At 37.9% G+C, this 20,856-nt stretch overlaps 1 long non-coding RNA gene across 1 annotated transcript; it reads right to left on the bottom strand.

Moving 5' to 3' along the window:
• Positions 1–497: 497 nt before the first annotated feature.
• On the bottom strand, positions 498–19,823 carry LOC106045938 (uncharacterized). Its single transcript, XR_001213001.3, has 5 exons — positions 19,358–19,823; positions 17,812–17,879; positions 15,586–15,629; positions 2,929–3,013; positions 498–2,013 (listed from the first exon to the last, which is right to left on the bottom strand). It is a non-coding gene; the product is annotated as an uncharacterized lncRNA (long non-coding RNA).
• Positions 19,824–20,856: the final 1,033 nt, after the last annotated feature.

The raw sequence follows: 20,856 nt of genomic DNA on the forward strand, positions 1-20,856 counted from the left end.
GCTTCTGTCAGTCTACATGGATGCTGTGGAAGGAGATTAAAAAACTAAGACTTTCCATGCATACTATTACTTGTGAAAACAAAACCCTTCACTGACCGTCTTCTGTTGCAAAATGGATTATTATAAAACATGGCATTAGCCTGGAAAATGTGTCATCTGTTTTTTCTTTAACCTCACTGTAATCAATTGTTACAATTCTCTTCCAAATGAAGATTTTCCTTATCCCATTTGACTAAGATTAAATGTCAGTGCAAGGGCATGTAAATAAAACAGAACAACAGGTATTTCTAGAGCTATTCCTATTGCTGTCAATGGAGTTTAACATCAGATTGATACAGAGAGGAAAGTGATATGCATATTTCTTTCAAGGGACTGTAAGTTAAAGCAAAAGCAAAATACGTACTTAAAGCAAAGCCAAATACGTATGCTAAACTGCTAAACAGCTTACATACTGGGTAGACATACCCCCCCCCCCCCCCCCCCCCCACGCCCCTGCCTTCTATTCACCATATGCACTTACATTCTTGTAAAATACTACACTAAGCAAGCACACTGCTCTCAGGTTTTTAAAATTACGTTGCCTTGTTTGAAGAAAAATGATTCCATTCTTTACAGGTCACCCCATTTTTTCTGTCTAAACTAGAAAGAGGTCCAGATATACAGTCTCACACAAGGCGTGACATTTACCCTATAGCTAAACTTGTTAAATGAGTTCATAAAAGCATGAATGATGACATCAGTGGGAAGCAGAATGCGTTTCCATTTTCTGCTGTCTTGTCATTCTTATCAAACTGAGCATTTCCTGTTTAGTTTTGGGGGTCAGCCTGTAGATTTTCAAGTAAAGGCTAAAAAGTGTTTGCTGTGTAGATGAATACAATCAGCTGCATTGCATTCACTTTATTTATTTATTTATTTATTTTGCTTGACAGTTATAAACTGAGGTAATTATAGTACACTATTCAGCCATAAAACGTGGTTTCATTTCAAGTCTTAAATAGTATTTGGACTGCAAGATTCCCTAATGTGTAGGCACTGAGTGACTCATTCAAAACTGAATAGATTTTAAAATAAAACTAGAAATTCATTTTATGAGACTGTCTTAATAGAAAATCAGTCTGAAAAAATAATTTGTGCCATAGAAAGGATTCTACCAATCCAAAAAAAAAAAGAATTCATTTCCTTAGTGCTTTCAAATGTCAGTAAAGGTTGGATTTAGTTTAAAGAATTGTTAAATGACTCACATATTAAAAAATCCAATTTGGCATTTCTGCATTTATTTTCCTGAAGAATTTACCAAAATTTTGGAAAAAAAATATCCTGTTTCTCTGAGAATTATTTTGCTTGCCTTGTTGTGGGGCCCCCATCCTCGTGACATCAGAACCAATGACCATATGAACTCTTTTGCTCTAAAGTCGCTTATGATGGCAGAGAGTGACTAATCAGCAGAAATGGATTATCTCCTTAGCAACAGCAGTTCAACTTTAATGGAAATATCCAGGGAGATGGTGATAGAGAAACAGGCAAAATGAAATTATCTCTGAATTAATGGCATTTTAACAGGTACTAAGGAGTACAGAACAGCTCCAGTATGCCTAGGCAGGAAGCCCAGAGCTTTGAAAACATTCAGTTCTTCTCAGAAACACAAACACAGAGGTTTTGTCTTTAGCATCCCAGGGCACCATCCCACAGGGCACCAGATTGCATCCACTCCTCAAATTCAAAACACTCAAAAACTTGGGTTTAGGTTGCCTAACTGAACTACTAAGCAGTGAAATAGTTAATCGGGATACTCAAGCTCAGTGACAAATTTCTTTCCTTTAGAAGAATGAAACTTTCTGCAGTATGGATTTGTCATTGTGGGGGACTGCAAAGGACTTCTGCAAGAAATAAGGATGTCTGCAGATTCTTCTGTTTTAAGTGCAAGGCACATTTCTTTATCTTCTCTGATATCATATACGTAGGTAGGTGTGTGTGCATATCTTGTTCAAAGAAAAATTCAGTACACTCTATACACTAGAAAGGAGTAAAAAAATAAAATAAATAAATCCATCATATCTCTTCATACAGTATTGGGAAACAGTCATATACTACAATGACAAATGCAGTAAGGAATCAGAATAGGAGATAAAGAGGTATCAGACATTACCACCTGACAAGTTTACTTGTTCTGAATGACCTCAAAATACAATGTACTCAGAAGCATGTGGGAAAAGAATAGCAGATTGTATTGGCACTTAGGTGGGAGAAGGCTGAGTCATGCAAAGTGTTACACAGCCTGCATTTTCTTTCTTTTTATAGAGCAAGAACAAAGAACAATGGTTCTGGCTTGCATGTCTTCACAGACAGCAGCTCATGGGCTTCCTGCCAAAGGGGTTAAGTGCTGTTGTTTGGCCCTCAGTTTCAAAGACAGAAATGGCCATCTTTGAATAGCAGATTTTTCAAAGCTAAAGAAAGAGCAGTCAGCTGAAGGGAGAAAAGCAACAGCAAATAAAACAGGGAAGCAACAGCTGAGATACAATCTTTCTTTTAGTTACTTGAGCATTTCATTTGAAGTATTACTTTTTTTTTAAAAATTTTTAATTCTCAGAGGGATTTCTATGGAAGATGATTTTCAAAAGAAGGTATTATTCAGCTACCGTACACATTTAGATGTATTTGCCACTGAGCTTTTGAAGGATTTCTAGCAGCATATTATGAAAAAAATGTTACCAATTGTTCATGGTAAATATCTGACAGTAAGGTCAAGTGAGCCACAAAGGAGGTGGCATTCATCAATTAAGCTCTTACTACAGCATGAAGCAAGTTGACCGTGAAAAGAATACTATATTTAAGGATTTAGTCATATTTTCTGTAGAAATAGTGTACTTTTATGTGTGCTAAAGAATGGAAATGAATTTTAATGCTTATCAGGCACTTAGGCTATCTTACATGAAACCAGATTTGGCAATTCCTCCTGCAGCTGTTGCAAACAAGTCCAGCCAATCATCAGTACTTGTGTGCTTCATTCATCCCTCTGTAAGAGAAATAGAGAAGCAATAGACTCAGAACATTTGGAGATTCAGTTTTAACAAAGTAGATGATTTTCTTTGCAGAGCCAAGTCTTTTGGTTTGTTGTTGGGTTTGTATAATAATTTCACCAGCGGAACTGGATTGAGATTACTGCCTTCACAACTACAGAAAGCAAAACAAAACTGTTTTCCAAGCTTCTAACAACCTCTGAGCTTCACCAGTGTGTCTTAATGGGGAAAAAGTGTGTGCACAGCCCATCTTGAGTTTTGCAACCAAAGCTATCAAAATCACACCTGTATGTTTTTGTCCCACCACCACCTGATGGCATGTTGTTAACTCAAAGTACCACATCAGGTAACAGTATATACTCTAACTATTTCTTATAACCATTATGTTAGCACTTCGTGGCGTACTCTAAAATATTGTAATAATAGCTTAGAATAAACAGTTAAACAATGGTTAAAGTAATGATGATAGTAGATTCTTCAGCTTTTGTGTGTGTGTGTGTGTTTGTGTTAAAGGGTTTCAGTTTACATTGTGTTTTGTAAAATACATGCAGCAGTAACACTGACTTCCAGCATTCCAGCATTTTGGATCTGCTGCTTGAATTGAACTCATTAAACTGTCATCTGCATCTATATGAAGCAGTACAGAAACCTCCCATTCTGGTAGACAAATTCTGACATGTTCTTTAGATGCTAATATTCGTGATGACACGAGTTTCAAGAGACCTTAATTTTGTTTACTACTTGACCTTTATCACTCAGTAGAAATGGCAAGTGCATCTGTGAGAGCAAAGTCTATAATCTGATTCAACTAGTAGCAATTAACTCATCATCTGCATGATATGCCTGGTCATCTGCATGGTACGTTCAAGTATATGGTCTCCTGATAATTATTTTTTGCAGTTATTCAGGTAGACACATTCAGATGCTTAAACATAAATAAATGTCCAAAGTTAAACTATAATCTCTTGTTTAAACACATTTAGCGTAAACTGAAATATAAGGACATTCTTTTAAAACATCAGAATGGCAATATGACATATTGTTATTTTCAGCACTTTGACTATTTTCCCCAAAATCTGTCTTGTTGATGTTGTTTTGGGGAGAAAGGAGGAAGCTGTCTGTTTTGTTTTGTTTTCTGGAAAACTGGTCCAAAGGCCACATACATGCTCATCAGGTCCTGGATATTTGGTCAGACAACTCTAGAAAATGGTGCACAGATACCAGAAGTGTGCGCGAAGTTTTAAAGTTTCTTTTTCTGGTGTAAAACGGGGTCCAGACTGGGTCAATCCAATGTCTTTTATGCATTCTACTTCACTGGTGGGAATCCTAGTCAGATTTTCAAAACAAGGTGAAATAGAACATTTTGCATAATATTTTCAATAAGCTATAATACCCTTTAGTTCAGTTTAGTTTTCTTTTTAGTCATAAGGTTTTGTTTCAACAATAAGAGGTCCTAAATTCTATGCAACAATGGTACAGAATGCATTCTCGTCCTTTTTTGGGGGTGGGGATGTGCACATGATATAGTGGATGGGGAGGGATTTTTTAGTAAGGGACCATTATTTACAGGTACATGGGAATAACAATGCTGCACCAGATATCACTGATAATTTGTTATAGGAGTGAAGATAATGTCTTACAGAATATAGACAGCCATAAGCTGAAAATAAATTCTTCCAGTTTCAGTGGTTTTGTACCTCTGAATGATTTTTATCTGAAGCAGTTGATTTGCAATTTTCTAATTTATCATTTTTACCATTGAAAGATTGCATGCAGCAATGAGATACTTTAATGCTTCCATTTAACTTTAGCTCACAAAAAAAAAAAAAAAAAAAAAAAAACACCAAAAACATACAGACCATATAAACAAGGAAGTCAGGAAGTCTAAGCATTTTAAAGTACGTGGGTTATTTGTTTTAGTAAACAGAGGGAAAAATAAGGGAATACCTAAATGCAGAGGAAAATCTCAGCAAAGTAGTGTGTAAGGAATAAAACAAATATATTTTGCCTTCCCCCCTTCCAAGTCCCTTGTTGCACTGGTGGTATTTCTTTGACTTAGACAAAAGACAAAATACTTAGACAAAAGCCAGCCAAAAGACATCAGCATATGCTGTGCTCAGATTACACTATACTGACTGACCTGCTTGGTCTCATCTTCTAGCTTTTGTTAAGGTCTGCATTTCTGCCCTGTCAGTTGTGTGAGTGATACACATTTGTTCTCCTCCCTTTCCCCAGTCACCAACATGCGACCTGCACTGAACTCTCTGCCGCTGTGCTGCTATACTACACTGTCTGTAACATGTCAACGTCTTGCTTGTTTGCAGTAATATGTCAAAGATAAGAGATGAATAAGTACATCTAAATAAACCTCTCAGATACTGTATCATGCTGTCCTAGGCTACCATTTGTCCTTCATTATGTTTCCTCTTATTCCCATAACAGAAAAGAGCTTGGACACTTGCTATCTGAAAATGCAATGGAAAAGGTACAATTCTGAGCAGGCAGCCCAAACCCTGACACACTGACTGACAAGTATTTTGTTACAGTACACTTGTATAAAATCTTAATGCCTTTATGCCCCCAGTATCACCTTGCTGCTTTCCATCACACTGGCTCTGCTGCTCTGCCTGCTGAAGCCTTCCTTCAGAAAGATCCCAGGGCTGGAATTTCCTTCACTGGAAGAAGGGCTGTCTCTCTAAACGATGATTATGTTTCTCTAAATGCATTATCATACTTCTGATAAGGTTATCATCTCCTTCAAGTTGGTAAGCCAACCTGCAGGGCTGACTCTGTAGCTGTCATAATGTAGCATAACTCTGCTGAAATCAACTGTGTTATATTGAGTTACCCTGGCTGAGAATCTAATTCATATGTGGAGTGTGTTAATTGCTCTTCTCATATTCTCATATTCATATCTCCTTTAATAATTCCATATAATGACCAACCTTCTCTTCTCCTCTTCTCTTCTTGATTTTCAGCAACTTTTTTTTTTTGTTTTTTTAACTCCCTTTGTGGGTAAGACTTGCTGGTTGGCCTGGGACTCCTTTGGCTCACAAAATCTGTACCAGTTGCTTAGAAATGTGAACACTTGGTACAGGTCTAGGCATAAATCATCCCTATCTGCAAACCCTGTCTTTGGGGTTGTGGTTCAGCTCTCTCATTTTTTTTTATTCTGACTTAAGAAAAATTAAAATGCTTTCTGTAAGAGGAAAGGAAGAAAGAGGTATGTTACAGCCATTTTGTAAAAAAATAAGTCTTAATTATCAGGAAATCCAAGTAGCTTTACATTTTTTGTAGAGGATCTTACAAAGAGGCATTCTGTGAAGGGAGGAGAGGTATTCCTTTTACTTTTTGCCTAACTTGTAGGTCTAATTGGGATATTTCAGAGCTGGAGACTAAGGGAAGAATTCTGTCTGAAGTTGCTAAGGGTTTTACTGCTCTAAAACATAGGCCAAGAAAAGCTGCCTGCCTTAGTAACACATTAAAGACATTTAAAACGTTATTTAACCTTGGAGTAAAATTTCTGAGAGGAAGAGTGAGCTCTTTAAAAAGTCTCTGGGAAAAGGGGATTTGAGACAATGTAGGAGAGGCAGATGGCCATTTTCTCCTTTTTTCCCTTCTGACTAAAATTAAGGTGCCTTAAAATGTGAAAAGCTTCTCTTGCATCACTTGCCAATAAAAGGTCAAATCCTTTTTCTGTCTCCACCCTGGGACTCATCACAGAGAGAATCCCTTGACAATGAAGAAAATCCCATATGCTGAGAACTGGGGGAGAAACTACAAAATTGTTCTTCACTCCCTGATGGCATCAGCAGCCCAGGAGAAGCCCGGCTGAAGTGGTCCATCTTCCCATTATGCTTCTGTCCTCTCTGGGAGGCCAGGACCACCAAACCTGGCAGGGGGAGGAAAGCTTGCAGCAAGGACTACAGGCAGAGCAGGCTACTGGATGAGGGTGGGGAAAGTATCAGGATAAAATAGGTTTTGTAAATGAATTTAAATGTGAAATAGAAATTATGATAATAAAGTGCTTAATTCAAGGCTATCAATGAGGCCAGTACAGACAGCAATGATTTGAATTTGTTACGACTAGATTTGTCAGCATCTGCAGCTGTGAATACTTTTTCTTTCTCCATCTTTAGACAGTCAGGCAGTCCTTGCCATATATTTCGTTATGCATTAATGCCTTTCACATTTATTTTTTTCCTGTAGACAACTTCTTTTGGTTTCTTTTGGTGTGGTTGTTTCACTGACAGGAGCAGCATCAGTGGTTTCTGAGGTTTCTAGGTATTCCCAGGTTAACCTGTCACTATACAAGATAGAGAACTGGCGTTGTTTTTGTATCTCGTATCTAGTTCCAATCCCTTTGGACATGCTCAACAGTCTTTTTGAGTGATGAAGTATCTTTGCAATTCATTAAAATGCTTCTGAAAAGTATGTTTCTTTTTTATCCAGGAAAACTAACGCCTATATCAAATTAAAAAGCCTTAAAGAGCCTTCTCAGGGAATGTCTGCCTACAAAGTATTTACATGACTTTTCTCACTGTGAAATGTCCTACTCAGCTGATGGCTACAGTAGTAGTGCTGGGAGACATGACATAGGGCTTTCTGATGAACTTCATCATTTTTCCTTTTTTCCTCTTTTTATTAGAGAAGGTGCAGGGTCAGATTTCCAAAAGCATTTAGTTTTGTCCTATTTCTGTGCCTACCAGCTTGAGTGGAAGAAAAATTCAGACAACATAAACGATGTTTGAGAATCTTACTTTAAGGCATTTAAGATTGGAACTGGTTTATGGCGAGTTCACACAGTGAGTAGCACAATAGAGATAATTGAGACCTCCAGCTGCTACTGTATTATAAACAATCATTTACTTAGCAAATGAATTTAGTCTCTTCCACGGACTATGGATGTTTCCTGTGCAGAGATGGGGATCATAATGAGACTATTGATCCATTGTTCCCTATATGTTATACTATGCTATAGTTTTAGGGAAAGATACATAAGGACTTCTAGTGCGGGAGCAAATTTTCTTCAACAGTGTGTCTCTCCTATATTGACTAGGAGACATCATTTAAATGGCATTACAGATTCCTTAATGACTCCATTTATTCACCTCCAGTGCATATGTATTGTGGACACAGGTGTGACAATTACACATATTATAAACAAAGAAGGAAGCCTCCCGTTTAAATTTCCTGTAATGTGACTCTGTTGAGTAAACTCATAGAAGCTCTTCTGTTTATACAGGTGAGAGAAGGTATTAACAGTTTGAAAATAATGTGATGATGAAAAAGTTAAAACTAAAAGATGAGTTAAAACTAAATTTAAAAAATAATAGTAATCCATCAGGTAGCACACAGCACAGTCTATACCTATGTTATCAAGTAGTGTGGATCAGTAGGAGCATATCTATAGGGCAAAGCAGTTGGTGTTAAGGATCTGATTCCCACACTGTGCTCAGGATATTTTTCCCTCAACTGGAACTGGTTGCATGGACTGAATGCCTACTTGCAGCTGGAGTGTACTTAGTCTGGTCCTAAAGAGCATATTCCAGCTTAGTCTCATTCAAAAGGAACCCAGTTCATGTGCTTTGAGACCAGTCTGTGATGAAAACCAAAACACAGTAGGGGAAAAGGTGGAGATTTTCTTAGATTGGCAGATGATCCAAATTAAAACCCTAAGGTAGGTGCACCTACTTAGGTATTATCAGACCTGAGTAGACTCAATTTACAATATGCAAGCTGTAGTGTTAATTAGTAGTTTAATATTCTGTGGAGTTTATGTGGCAAAGTTTGAGAAGTGGGGCTGCAGCAATGACTTATCTAGGAGGATGTTACGGGCTGCCCTGTGCTAGACACAGACAATTCTAGCTGGCTCTACAACTGACCCAATTTTAATGGCCAATAATTTTGTTGTTGTTTTATTTTTTTCCCTGAGATAAATCTGTTTTGCCCATGATAGTAATTGGGAAATTATGTCCCTTATCTTTATTTCAGTTCATGAGCTTTCTCATCCAATTTTCTCTCCCTGCCCCACTGAGGTAGCCGGAGAGAGAGAGGGTCTGGACGAGCATTTGACTGCCAAGGCTAACCCACTATATCTATTGCGGTTCTCACTCGCAATGGGAAAAGTACAGGGGAAAAAGGGAAAGGAGGAAGGAAGGAAGGAAGGAAGGAAGGAAGGAAGGAAGGAAGGAAGGAAGGAAGGAAGGAAGGAAGGAAGGAAGGAAGGAAGGAAGGAAGGAAGGAAGGAAGGAAGGAAGGAAGGAAGGAAGGAAGGAAGGAAGGAAGGAAGGAAGGAAGGAAGGAAGGAAGGAAGGAAGGAAGGAAGGAAGGAAGGAAGGAAGGAAGGAAGGAAGGAAGGAAGGAAAACTGTAGTTCTCTGCTACAAAAGGCTTATGTTTCAAGACAGTGAAGGTTAGCTAAATATGCAAAAATTATTACTTTAGTCAGTAGACAGTCATGGTAGAAGGATTTTTTCCCTTCCACTCAGGCATTTGAAAACTGTAAAGTGATATAGACTGAAGTCACATGCACACCTCCTGGGGCAGCAGCCAAGAAGGAAACCTATTGGCATAGCTATGTAGTCACATAGCTTAAGTATGAAGTCATATGTTGTGTTAACCTTCACTCTGGAGGGAAGAAGCTGGTTCCCTTGGCAGGGACTCTTGATTTCAGAGTCCTCTTACAGAGGCAACTTGTACCCTACTGTCTAGTTTCTCCTCCAAAGATGCTCCTGGCAGACATTCAGTCCTACTACAAGCCACTGTCCTTGAATACCCTCCTCCGCTGCTCACCTGCTTCATCCTCCTTGACTTTCTGGGATCAGCCTTTCATTTCTGAGGGACCTCTCTATTTTTATAAGAGCTGGACGGATACCTTGGACACCAAGGAGCTACAGTGCACATGAAAAATCTGGAGGGTATTTAGGAAAGGAGCACTTGGTCAAGAACCAGACAGGGAGAACACCGGTGTTCAATAGATAGAAACTCAGGATGACCTAACTTAAAAGTCAGGGCCATAAGAAGAAGTCTCCCAGATGTGTTCCAGATGTCTTTATTGGATGACTTGTATGGAATATAGGCATTGAAGAAGACCTTGAACCCATATCCTTATGAGCCTTTGATCCAGACTTTGATAATGAATCAAGAACAGATATTAAGAGATTCATGTGAGTCTGTTAGCGAAAGATTTCTAGTGAAGCCCCACAAAGCTGTTAGATGGTCAGGACCCCTTAGAATCACTTTAGCATGCTCTCACTTCTCCAAGAAGCTCTGTCAGAGCAGCAACACTCAGGCTAAGCACAAACACAAATCACAACACTTCAGGTGTATTCTGTGTAGGAAGAGCAAACTATTGCCTCCTTCCTTTACTGTGATGTTGGCAGTGACTTTCAGCTTTCCAAGCTGCTGCCTTGCCAATATTAGAAATAGATCAGACGGCAGATACCAGTCCCTTCTCACTGCTAAGACAAAACTCTGGCTACAATCTGGTCTTATTGGGCAGGAACCAGTTCCCTAAAGGCTTGCCACTGGCTTAAAAATAAATAAATAAATAAATAAATAAATAAATATTGTGTATCTCAGCCAAGGAAGCTACAAGGGTCTTGATGGCAAAACCAGAAAGAGCTAAGGGCTCTTATCAAGGCCTCACCTCCAACTGCTGGTGTGTCAGACCTGAGAACAGGATCAACCAAGTGCTCTAAGACAGCCGTCACAGACTTGCTCCACATTTCTGTGAATATCAGGCTTCCTGAGCAGCATATTCTGTGTGGATGCTAATAGGCTGAGGCAGGCAAGGCTCCTGGGACAAGTCAGAATGGGCCATATATCTGCTAGGAGAGCATGTCAGACAGGTAGAGGACATAGATTGTAGGATATCTGAAGAGGTCAGATCTGCTTCAGCTAAAGCACAGAGGGGGCACAGGAAATGAGAGCCAGAGACATGCTAAGGCAGTGCAGATGCAAACGTCTCAAGCTGCTTAGCTGGCAAAGCTGGATTTGAACTTGGCACTGCTGCTGAGGAAGCAGTATAGATTTGGCCTACAGTGCTCTAGGGAGCTTCTGCAATTGAACTGAAAGGGAATGGTGGGGGAGATTTGAGCATATTTTTCTATTTTATGCCTTCTCTAGAGAATGCTCTATCATCCCTGCCAGAGCTGGTTTATCCCTCTGTTTTGTAGCAATATATACGGGCAAAGCAAATGCTGCTGATTGCAGCAATTGGCAGGTAAATTCTAAAAACTTCCCAGGGAAGAAAATCCCCAGGTGCTTTTAGGATGTCTTCACTTGAATTTAAAAATGCCTTAGGGCAAACAGTGTGCTACAACAGTTTCAGAAACAAAATGCAAGCAGCTTCAGAGAACACACATAGTCTAATCTTGTTCATCAAATTAAATATATGTTTTATATGGATAAGAATGTGAACAGATTCTGCAGTACCCAAGACCCTCACCTGGGATACAGATTTTATTTAGTGGGTCAAGTGAAGTTGTTGGATTTTTTTCTTGTTGTTGTTTGTTTGCTTGTTTTGTTTTGTGGTGAAGAATCTCCTTTTAACACCTGATTTTGCACAGCAAGCTGACAGCATGTGGCTGGAACCCTGTACACTGTCCATTCCCAGGAATCCCAGGCATTCCTGTAGAGCATCTGACTTCCAGCACAGTCCCTCTCCCCTTGCCCCCTGATGACAGGAATCTCAAGGTAGCCCTCAATTACCATCTGTCTGGTTTATTCATTTGTACATGAAGATAAGACCCAGAGAAAACAGAATTTTGTCTGGGAATTCACTTGGCCCCTTGAAGAAAGTTTTGCTTCAGTCTCTTCCCTAGCCCTGCCCTTTTGCTCTTTTTTCGTATGTTTGCAGGCAGGTTCATGCTTCTCCTCTGTGTCCTACAGCCCAGTGTCCAGGGCAGAGAAAGGGCATATATTCAAGGAACTTAACATTAGGGACCTTAATGATCCAAATATGTTGACTGGGAAATGACCCAAACTCCCTCTGTAGTCAGAGAGAGATGTTCCTGTGGAAGACAATTCAGGTCACCTTCGTTAGGTTCTTGCTCTGAATTACCCTCTGGAGGAGCCTGCCTATCTTCATTCATTACACAGGGAATCTAGGAAGCCTATCCAGCTAATATAAGTGCCAAAGTTAGGTGCTTGAAGTTAGGTACAATGAAAAGCTCTCTTCAGTCGATGAGCTCCTGGAATCTCATGTTTCACTGCTGTTCTTACTACAGTAGAAAAATCGGGATGAATTTTCAACCTTTTTTATTGCACTTGACTTTAAAACAAAATCTCTGATCACTCACTTTTTTTAAGTGCACTTAGGAGAGAAAAAGAATGTATAGCTTTCCCACACACTCATGCTAATATGCACAATCACTGCTAATAATGAGGGAAACACGGCTTCATTCCTGTCATTTTCCCATGTATCTGAGCTCCATAGTTACTCTGACTGTCAGATTTGTTATTTATTAACATAGAAAGGCATTAAAATGCAATTTCCTCATCTATTTGTTTCTTTCCTAATTACATTCTATTTAATACTCAAAGATATTCAGCAATGGTTGTCTTGATTTTCCTCAGTTGCATGGATGCATATGAGTTTATATTTAATCATTGTATTTATTTGTTTTTATTTATGTGAACTTTGTACACTATTTCACTCCACTTTTAATCCATTAGCTGTGTATATCTTCTCTTTCTTTAGCATGCATTTAATCTCACAATTGATTTTTAGCTTCAAGAAAAGAGTTTTCTCTGAAAGGAGAATCATTTTGTTTCTACATTTCTTAAACTTTCTGCAGACTCTTTAAGTGTATTTAAAATAGATCTGTTTTCTTCCTGATTTGGATGTTAGAAATGATTACTTCCAAAGAAAGGGTTAGGTATGTTGTGGAGGTAAATGCAGAACAGGATTTTGGTTCAGTAAAAAATGTTGGGATTTCAAAATAAATTTCTCTGAATCAGATGAAAAGCCATTTTAAAATTCATATATGTATATATATGTGTATATATATATATATATATAATGTGAATAATTTATGGTCAGACAAGATTTTTTTTAATTTTTATTTTTTTTTCACTATTTTTGGCGCATCAATTTAATTTTGAAAATGAAATACTGTCTCAAAGCTAACCACGACAAAACATGAAAAACAGAAACCAAGCAAAAATCTTTATTCTGAAGATGTCGATGTGTGGGACTTTCCCAATATTTAAAATTATTTTCCATTGCTGATTTAAATCAATCTAATAGCATAGAAATTGATTATATTTTCTGCAAGATTTTGGTTTCAGTGAAGAATTTGTGTTTTATTTGGAAAATACTGTCAACGAAAACTTTCCAACAAGCCTTACTTTCTTTTTCTTGGACTTTCTCTGATTCTTCTGTTTAACTTGCAGGAACATATAATGTTTTAATGTGTCAATATGACTGAGTCTAAAATTAGATTTACATGTTAACACATTCATTAAGCTGTTCCTCTAGTGCACTAGAGATAAGCATAAAGCCTGGTCCAACTTCCATTGTTTGCTGGGAGCTTTGGGGCCATTTCATCAGTGCAAAACCAGTCTGCTAAGCATTCCTGACCTGGGAATCACTTACTCCATTAGGAAGACTCATTCTCCTTTACGTTTTTGTTTTCTTCCAAAGAAAACTGAGGACAATGTGCATTTTGATGTAGAGCAAGGGTAACAGTGGGGAGTACATCTCATGAACCAGGGCTGTGGATGTATCTGTCTTAGGTTGGAAATGCCACTTGCAAGAAGGGCCACCTGACTGCACAGAAGACCAGGTTAGCTTCTCCCCAGTCTGCAGAGGGTATTGCAAAAGAATGCTCAGAAAGAATGAAAAATGAATGAGCAAAGGATTTCTACAGCAATATGGTGCTAATTTTGAAGGTGCTACATATCAATTGGAATCACTGGCACAATAGCTTCTGGATTCATTATGGAGTTTAGAATTCAGTGTCTTTTTAAAGTGCATTTCAAAGCTGTAAATAGATAGGAATAGTTAAAAAATAATAAAAAATAAATTCAGAAAGAATGAAAATGAATGAAAGATTTTTTTTTCTATTTTCTTATATAACAGGTATAATGGAAACTGACATGAAAAATACATCTGAAATAACTGTATATATTACATATATGTATATATATATTATATATATATATTTTTTTTCCCTTTGGCAAAGGATGATAATATTGTTTGATATTGCAAGAAAATTTTTGAGTGAAGTCCTTAGTGTCAGAATTTTAAACTGGATTCTTGTTGTCAGAGTTCTCTGTATGATTAACAAAATTGTACCCAGTATATAATGCAAATGTATTTATGCATAAATATAAAAAAATGAGCTCACCATAATTCCTAGGTTTTCAAAAAAATTACAGTTTCATCCCTCTTCCTCATCATTGGTCTGAAAGATGAAGGACCTCTTTTGCTTTTCTTTGTATGAACTAGCTCTTAAGACAAAAAATGAATCATCTAGCAGCCACTCTCATGACATTACAGATACATTTATAATAGGGTTAGCACATCACCTTGATGTCTCATCCATCATTACATTTTTTTCTCCAAAGATACTAAATGTAGTAGCATTTAGGGGACACTGTCTAAGAAAGCCTCACACAGTATCCCTTGTTACCTGGATTTCAAATGGCCTTTGGGTCAGGATGAATCTGTTAGCTTTAGAGTCAAGAGAATAATGTATTTGGGAAATGAGCTTCCAGCTCATGAAATGCTTGTGATTTTCATGAATTTACTTGTTTGAAAGAAAATTTTATTCAAGGCGCTTTGTAGCTTAATGTCAGAATAATAAAGAAGAATTAGGGAATGTGGGATGTTTGAACAGATGCAGAACTGACAGGGATTTTCATTCCTTCCTCTGAAATGACACTTAATATCATGCATAGGCCAATCTGTTGGATATTTTTTAATACTAAAACTTGACTGTAATACTGGCAGGTCTTTCCAGAACCAGTGTAATCATACGGGATTGTTGGGTTATTACCCACAACTATTGCTTTGTAAAGAAGTCTTCTTTTCATATGTTTCTATATGATTAGCTGGATTGGTACCCTACTGCAATACTAATGTATTGACATACTAAAAGAAAAACTGAGAATATTGTGATGTCTCACCTAGATTTAAAAAACACATTAAAAAAAAAAAAAAAGAATAATGTAAGGAATGCGTTTTTTTTTTTTTTTTAACTACAACATAGAAAAAGAAATAGAGTGACACTGATTAGTGTTAAATCATGTTCTTTAGCATTTTCCAAAAATATGGCACAATAGGAATTTTCAATTTGCTATGTACTAGAGTTTACTTACAGCAATTTTATTTGTACAGTGCTTGTTTTAAAGGATGCTTGTTTAAAAACAAGCAAACAAACTATTCTATTCATGGATTTTCTTTGATAGAAAAGGAAAAATATCACTAGTGTCTAAATACTGGACCTAAAGGAATAATCTAAAGGAAATTATTAACAGAAAATTATGTAGATGAGCAGTATAACAGTTACTGAGTTTCATCATTCTTTGTTAAAAGAAAATAAACATCAACTACTTACTAATGAAAAGATCGATGTTCTTTTCCTGTCAAATCTGTTTGAGTCTTTAGAGAAAGAAAAAATAATGTTATTCATTATATTAAAAAATCGTTCCAATGAAGTATCTGTTGAAATACATAGCATAGCAACCCTATACCCAGATGACCTAAAATTAAGTAAGCAAAGGTAAATATATTTAAATGAGCCATAAATAAGGTCTTGGTCTGTGTTCTGCTCTGCCATACAACTCGAAAAAGAAGAAAGTCAGAATCTGGTGCATGTAGTATGTCTCAGTTATTTTTTAAAATATAAGGTCTTGGTATCTGAGTAAGATTTTGAAGGTATCTGGTAGGAAACTGATCTCATTTACACCTAGGAAATCTATCTGCATCAAGTAAGTTGTAAGAATGCAATTGAGAAAAGAACAAAACACAAAGAAACCTCTATCTCTGTGGTCACTTTCTCCAGCCCATGAAGACAAATTTGCTTTGTTTTTACTGGCTAGAAATAGTCAACAGAGAATAACACTGACACAAAATAAATATCTTCCAATGAAGGTGCGTAGGACTTCTTCCTTTTGTGCCCCTGATATTCCAGCATGGACAGGAAACAGATGAGGACAGTAAGAAACACAGATCCCAAGGGATGACTTAGAACTACTTACTTAAAAGTCCTGATGGAGTCTGCATTAATTAAAATCACAAAGAAACACATACACAGAATGCCCTTAAGTGTTGCGGGATCTGCCTAGAAACTGTTGAGTTTCTAACTCAAACTTCAGAAGTGTACAAATCTTCATTAGCTATGTAACTAATAATGACAAAATAATACTGTGAACTTTTCTAAAGGTTGTGGTGGGATTCATTAAAGACAGGAGAGCATCTTTTACCCATTATATCTCTGTGATTTGCTAGCTGCATCTATTTTAGATGGTGTTTGAGAAGTCTAACAATACATATAAACCAGAACTAATATTGTTTTGGCATTAAAGTTATGGCACAAAGAGTGATCATGATATTTGATGTGTAATTTAGCTTTGGTTATTCTTCTACAAGGATTCCTTTAGCCCCTGGAGGTTCATAATGCTTCAGGAAATGTGCCTTTTCACTTTATTAGGAAAACATACTGATGAATTCTCTGATAGAATAACATGTGCCTTGTGTCTTGTTAGCTCCAGGATGTCTTGAAGAAGACATCTATCTCAATGGGCATATTCCTGTGGGACAAATACAATTAACAACTGAATATATATATCAACCAACAAGCTCACTACTGTACGGAATAGCTTATTTTCTTGTCTCCTTCTTGTGTGTCAAAATGCTAATTTTTATAAGCACTTGGAATGATAGCTTCAGATATGATCTGCATGAAACCTCTGTTATTTTTTTTTTTTTTTTTTTTTTTTTAATGGGATTACGGACCTAATCCAGCTCTCACTGGACTCTCTTTAAAGTATTGCTTTGGCAATCTTACCCAGAAAGATTATTTTAAAAATGTAACACTATTCAGTAAGTAATCTTTCAGATATATAGAGCAACCTCACAGTCATCTTCAATATGTTCCTCTTACTTTCTTTAGCCATATTCTCTCAATTTTTCCAGTTCAATGCTCCTGTGCAGATGGATATGAACTTAATGTGCCTACACTCTGAACTGGATGGACACAAACTCAGTCTGAGATGAATGCACCATTTATAAATCTCAGGTGCCAGTCAGAGGCGGCTCACATCGGACCAGCTTGCACTGTGGACAGCTGCCAGATCACATCTGTATGCAAACAGACAGCTGCTCTCCAAATTTATATAACACACCTTTCATTTTTTCATTGATATTAGTCTTGAAAGACCCTGTCTTCTGTTTGAAAGATGAAATTTTTTCTTTTGCCTTCCAGTTATCCCTGTGTATCTGTCTTCATAATACTAAAAATACTCTAAGAGAAGCTTGGAAGATCTCTGTTACTTCGAGTATTTCTGTAGAGTCAGGTAACATTAGTATACAACTGGCGTAAAGAAAAATAAATCTTTTTTTTCAATGAATATCAGAGTATCCTGCAGTTTACTTGCAAAATTTTGGTGTAGGCAAACGAGTCTTTCTGATAAAGATTAAAATAGAATGTTTCTATCCCAAACTGGATGTTTTGTAAAACAGTCTATTGAGATTTCTAGTGTTTGTCATTTTAATCTGAATCCAAGACTGAGACTTCTGACAGGTCTTTGTGTCATAGTTTAAATAAATTATTGCTACTCACTGTTCTTTCTATGAGGTATTCCAGGTGATTTTTAAGTGCCTTATAAAATAGCAACATCTCCACCTCCCCTGAAAAAAATACAAATAAATAAAATAAAATAAAATAAAATAAAATAAAATAAAATAAAATAAAATAAAATAAAATAAAATAAAAGTTGCTGTAAAGGCTTTTACCCAAAGACCCAGGGGAAAATTTTTCAGAGTTACAATACAGATAGGTCAGGGTCATGGGAGTTTTTCAAACCCCATTTGATGCGGTTCTCACACCTCATCAGAATACAGCAAAATGCTATTTGATGAAATATTCAGATGTCAGGAAAAACAATATTTATGGAATCTAGATGATTTAAATCATGACAATATTTACTGAAATTTACTTGGAAAAAAGATAACTTTATTTATTTGTTAAATACCTAGTGTCTCTATTAGATCCAAATGTGTATAAACTATTCATCCAGCAGTATGATTACACAGAGAAAATTTAAAAGTGTTTAACAGTATTTTTTGTTAACTGGAATAATTCCTAACATAAAAAAAAAAAAATGATAACTATAATAACGAAGAAAATAACTGGTAATCTTTCCAGAATATAAGAATATGCAATAACTTACATTATTAATGATTTGTACCACATAAAATAACAAAATATACCATTGTTAGGTTTTGAAGATATTTCATCAGTGACAAAATCTGGTGAGAAACAAATTTTCTGCTTGTGTAGTGATTTTACCCATCTGGGAAGCTGAGCTCCACCACAACCACTATCCTAGTCCCCTTCCTGAAAGGGATTCTATGAAAGGGGCAGAAAATACAATGGAAAGGGCTCAAGGGTTGAGGTAAGGACAGGGAGATCATTCAACAGTTATAATCACAGGCAAAACAGATTCAGCATAGGGAGATTAATAAAATTCATTACATATTACTAACAAGCTAGAGCAGTAAGAAACTCAAAACAAATTAAAAACACCTTCCCCCTATCTACCCTCTTCTACGTCCTCCCCCCTCAAGCAACGCAGGGGAAACAGGGAATGGGGGCTTCAGTAAGTCTATAGCACTTCGTCTCTGCTGCTCTTTCACAGTCACTCCCTGCCCCTGCTCCACGTGGGGTCCCTCCCACGGGATGCCGTCCTTCCCGAACTGAGCCTGCGGGGGCTGCCCACAGGCAGCAGCTCTTCAAGGACTGCTCCAGATATGGGTCCTTACCACGGGCTCCATCCATCCCCCAGGAGCAAACTGCTCCAGCACGGGTCCCCCACGGGCGGCAGCTCCCCCCAGACCCCCTGCTCCTGCGTGGGCTCCTCTCCACGGGCTGCAGCTCCGGCCCGGGGCCTGCTCCTGCGGGGGCTCTCCATGGGCCGCAGCCTCCTCCAGGCCACATCCACCTGCTCCACCGGGGGCTCCTCCACGGGCTGCAGCGTGGAGATCTGCTCCGTGTGGGACCCGTGGGCTGCAGGGGGACAGCCTGCTCCACCAGGGGCCTCTCCACAGGTTGCAGGGGAACTGCTGCTGCCTGCCTGGAGCACCTCCTGCCCTCCTGCTGCACTCACCTTGGGGTCTGCAGGGCTGCTTCTCACTCCTCTCCCAGCTGCTGTTGTGCAGCAGTTTTTTTCCGTTTCTTAAATCTCCTCTCACAGAGGCCCACCCAGCCTTGCTCCCTGGCTCAGCTCTGGCCAGCAGCAGGTCCCTTTTGGAGCTGTCTGGCGCAGGCTCTGATCTGACATGGGGCAGCTGCTGGGCTCTGCTCACAGAGGCTGCCCCTGCAGCCACTCTGCTACCACAACCTTGCCACATAAACCCAATTTGATAAGATTGATAAGGAAAATAAGTTCTATTTGCAGGCTGTGATAGTAAAAGTAGAGGATAGAAAAAACTAGTATACTATCTGATGGGTTTGTTTGTTTTCTCTTTAAACGAGTGAAGCATATATATGCTACTGAAATATCTCACTCTCTGACTGCCATTGGCTGGCTTAGGGGGTAGGTCATAGGGGTCACTCAGTGACCTTGGAAAATCATGTCCTCTCTGAACTCTGTAAATGAAGATAAATGAAAATTCTGGGTTCCTTGCTGCAATGTCTCAAGATTTCATAGGGTAAGAACTTAGCAGACTTTAAGAAGACTGTAGATACTGGAGTGTGCATAGAGATATGTTTCTTTTTCGATAATGGAACATGTTTAAAGGGACCTGAAACCTGTGCAACTGCAATGTAAAGCATGGCTGGGGCTGTTTGAATGCAATAATATCTTGCTTGAGTGACTCAGGTCAGAGTATGTCACCACCAATCTGTCAACAGAGGTAGCAAACAAAGAGCAGCTCACCTGAAAAAAAAAAAAAAAAAAAAAAAAAAAAAGTGCAGGAAGTGCAGGATAAAGAAAGAAAAGAAAGCTCAAGAAAACAAGTAATGGCCAGGTAATAACTAATGAAAGTTAAGGAGAAAGCTACTTTGAGAGCTGATTCTGTGAAAATTTCTCTGCAGTCTGAAGCATGCAGCTGAAGAAAGCTACCGTTCTGCTTGGTTAGGAAAAAAAAAAAAAAAAAAGTAGAACAATGCAGGATAGAACAATGGCAGTGAAAATATATTATAGAATATGTATAGCTGGCTATTATTCTCAAGCCAGCTTAGTCATGGTCACTTTTAACACGTTTTGACTATCTAACTCTTCCTGTAAATGACTCAGTTAGTTGAATCATATTGATTAAACATGGAGAAAACTCATAGGAGCTGTCACCTCGCTGTTCTGAGAAAAACAACAGCAGCAACAACAACAAAAAACATGGTCAAATACACACTTGACACAGAAGTCACACTTCCTCTCTCCCTTCCTTTCAGAGAAGACAGGAGCAAGTCTCAGGATTTGGCCACAACTTTGTCACAGCGTTAATATATACATACATATTAATTTCTGAAGAAAATATAAGGTTGCTTTTGTTTTTAATAGTTGAGCAACATGAAAAATAAACCATGCATTCGCAGTAATAAGCATTTCAAATGATTTTAGTAGATTTTATGTTCCTCTTTGTATAAAAGACAATGTGAGATACTCAG

This window comes from Anser cygnoides, chromosome 2 (genome assembly GCF_040182565.1).
Source record: "Anser cygnoides isolate HZ-2024a breed goose chromosome 2, Taihu_goose_T2T_genome, whole genome shotgun sequence".
Lineage (NCBI taxonomy): Eukaryota > Metazoa > Chordata > Aves > Anseriformes > Anatidae > Anser > Anser cygnoides.